Here is a 3,460-nt window from a genome sequence, read left to right on the forward strand (position 1 = left end):
CGACCCGACCCGCCGGAACCCAGCGCGGCCGCCACCAGCCCGGAGCCTGGGACCCGGCGAGCCCGGTGCCCGAGGGCGGCAGTCACCCGGGTTGAGAGCGCCGCCCCAGCGCCTCAGGGCTCCGGGCGCAGCCGGAAGCCGAGGGCCCGAGCTCCACAGCAGCAGCGTGCACACTGGCTTTCTTCTCAGAAATCGGACGAGGCCCTGGAGGGCGCTGGCCACGCTGCCGTTTTTCCCTCCGTGCCCCCTGATCGCGCCGGGCGCACCTCCGGCGGGGTGCCGCGGCGGGACCCGAGGGAGCTGGCAGGCCGCGGGGCCTGGGGAGCCCGACCGCGGAGCCCCCTGAAGGGCCGTGGCAGAGGGCGGCTCGGGCGGCCGTGGGGGCGCTTCAGACACGGGAGCGCGCCCTCTGCCACGCGCCGCGACGAGCAGGAGTGTGTTCAGGATGTGCTCCTGGAGGTCTTCCCTGAGTGAAATTTAGGTGCAATAAGAAACACCACTCGAGTCCGCGGAGGCCGTGAGTCGTGCACAGACACCGTTCCTTGGTGGTGTGGTGCGGCCTCATCCTTTCAGGCGACTCCGCTTTCCTCCACTGCTGTGCGCCAAGCATGAGACGCCCCAGCAGTGCTTGGGAGAACTCACGACGGTTAGCGACCCTTAGAAAGCGCTCCCCATCATTCCAAAGGCACCGCCTGGGTCACTGCAACTCAATCCTGATGGTTTTCTTTGCGTCTCTTGCCTCCGTGTGGTCTAGGTCCTTTAAACATGCAAGCCAACTCTCTGCAGGGTTTGCCTCCTTCCTTCCTTCAGCTTACCTGCTCAAATGATCTAATGAGTTTCCCTTATCAGTACTTTTTAAAGATTTTACTTACTTATTTTAGAGAGAAGGGAAAGGAAAACATCGACCAGTAGAAACATTGATTGGCTGGCTGCCCCTCACACGCCCCTCAACGGGCACCTGGCCCGTGACCCAGGCATGAGCCCTGACCGGGAATTGAACTGGGGACCTTCCAGTTCGCAGGCCGGCGCTCAACCCCCTGAGCCACACCAGTCAGGGCTCCCTTGTGAACCTCTAACATTGTAACATGCCACCCAAATTCTTGATCCTCAGGAATTTTTCTCCATAACACTTCACACTTTGTCTATCATAGTTTAGTTCTAATTTGTTTATTGTTACTTTGTTTACTGGCAGGATATGTTCCAACACCTAGAAAAGGACCTACTGTAGGTTATTCAATAAATATTAATCTAATTAATAAATAATATTTTAAAAGTATTTTAGGACCATGACTCCTTGCATTTCTCTTTCCAGGAGGCACTAAGCAATGGGTATCTCTCAGGACAACTGGCACAAGTGCCACAAGGCTGGAGACGAGCAAAAGTATGAGCTGGGACACCCTACTGCCAACACTAAGATTGGTTCCCACTGCATATACACAGTCCTTATGCAAGGAGTCAGCAAAAAGTACCATGCCATGAGGCTGGACATGGGCAACTTATCCTGAGACTCCAAAGGTTGTGCATGCAAAGCAAGAATTATTGATGTTGTCTACAATGCATCCAACAATGAACTGGTCCACACCAACACCCTAGTAAAGAACTGGTTCATGCTCATTAACAGCGCACCATACAGACAACGGAAAAAGTCCCACTATGCGCTGCCTCTGGGCTGCAAGATAGAGGCCAAGTTGACTCCTGAGGAGGAAAAGATTCTAAACAAAACACATTCAAAGAAAATTCAGAAGAAATATGATGAAAGGAAAAGGAATGCCAAAATCAGCAGTCTTCTAGAGGCACGGTTCTAGCAAGGCAAGCTTCCTGCATGCATCATTTCAAGACTGAGCCACTGTGACCAAGCCAATGGCCATGTGCTACAGGGCAAGGAGCTAGAGTTCTCTCTGAGGAAAATCAAGCCCTGGAGAGGTAAATAAATTCCGCCTGTTTTAGCTCATGTAATAAAGGTGGTATACTTTCTGTGGGGAAAAAAAAAGATATTTTCAGAAAAAAGAAAGGAAATAACATGCCTCCAGAAGAAGTACAACAGTCAAAAAAGTTCAGGAAGAAGGAAGGATGGGAGAGAGGAAGAAAAATAAAAGGACGGTTAACAGAGAGAGACATTAATAGGACAGGCTAGAAATATCAGCAAATAGGAGAAACAAAAGAATATTAAATTTGGTCAAACAGTGGGAGTTATTGACTGCCTGGAATCGACTAGAGAATTTTCAACCTTGACTGAATTGACAGAACTAAGTTAATATTTCACTTGGGCTAAAAGGCATTTTTTAACATTACATAATATTATGTAATTGTTTACCTTAGATCAGAGATTTTTCAGCCAGTGTGCTGCAAGAATTTTTAAAACATGCAATACCTGATTACTTAGTGAGGGGTACTGACCTCTTCCCTTAGATTGTCAAATTAAAAAATTGACAACAGCCAACACAACAATAGCTGTCTGGTGTGAACAAGTCAAAATTATACTTATTTTTGTCAGATCAGCAAAAAAAATTTTGCTGTGCCGCAGTTTTAGTAATTAGTTTATGTGTGCCATGAGATGAAAAAGGTTGAAAATCACCGCTGTAGTTAAATGTGCCACCATGTTGATGTACCTGAATTAAACTTCAGATGAAATTTGTGATATAAATTTGTATCTTGAGCCTACTGCAGAAAAACTGGATCAGCAATGATTCAGTAGTCAAAAGATAAAAATAAATAAAAAGAAAGAAGGAAGAAAAAAAATGCAAAGCAAGGAAGAAAGTAGGTGAGGTTCAGGCAAAAAGATTTGAAGCAGCCCTGGCTGGTGCTTGTCAGTGAATTGAGCTCTGGCCTGTGAACCAGAGTCACTGGTTCAATTCCTAGTCAGGGCACATGCCTGGGTTGTGGACCATGTCAGGTCCCCAGTAGGGGGTGCATGAGGCAAACACACATTGATATTTCTCCTTGTCTTTCTCCCTCTCTTCCCCTCTGTCTAAAATAAATAAGTAAAATCTTTTTTAAAAAGATTTGGACCAAAGTGCACATGGTTTTGGCACAGAAAAGAGAGAGAAAGTGGATACTGGTAAAGAAAATGGAAGATGAGTGACAGATGGAGAGAAAAATTCTTGTTTGTGCTGACTCCTCTATCTCGCTTTCTTACCCTCTCTGCCTTTGATTTTCTCACTAGAAAGCTTTATGCCATTGCCTCTTACTCCACTAAGACATCATGTGTCAATCAGGAAATCCTCTCTCTTGGCACTGATTTTTCAAAGACAGACTTGTGCTGTGGTTTTATTTAGGTACCATCGCCCTGCATCTGAGGTCCTTCAAGGCAGAGATTTTGTCCCCTTATTTCTTATAATGGCAGAATTGAGTAATTGTGACAGAGATTGTGTAGCCCACAAAACCTAAAATATTAACTATTTGATCCTTTATAGAAAAGGTTTGCCAATCTCTGGTAAAGAGATGAGCTCTGGAATCAGAC

At 46.6% G+C, this 3,460-nt stretch overlaps 1 pseudogene; it reads left to right on the forward strand.

Moving 5' to 3' along the window:
• The first annotated feature begins 1,316 nt into the window (after positions 1-1,316).
• Positions 1,317-2,761, forward strand: LOC123816200 (annotated as a pseudogene).
• The last annotated feature ends 699 nt before the right edge of the window (positions 2,762-3,460 follow it).

The sequence above is a fragment of the Phyllostomus hastatus genome, unplaced genomic scaffold, assembly GCF_019186645.2.
Source record: "Phyllostomus hastatus isolate PE091 unplaced genomic scaffold, TTU_PhHast_1.1 phas_contig_198, whole genome shotgun sequence".
NCBI classification, from domain to species: domain Eukaryota; kingdom Metazoa; phylum Chordata; class Mammalia; order Chiroptera; family Phyllostomidae; genus Phyllostomus; species Phyllostomus hastatus.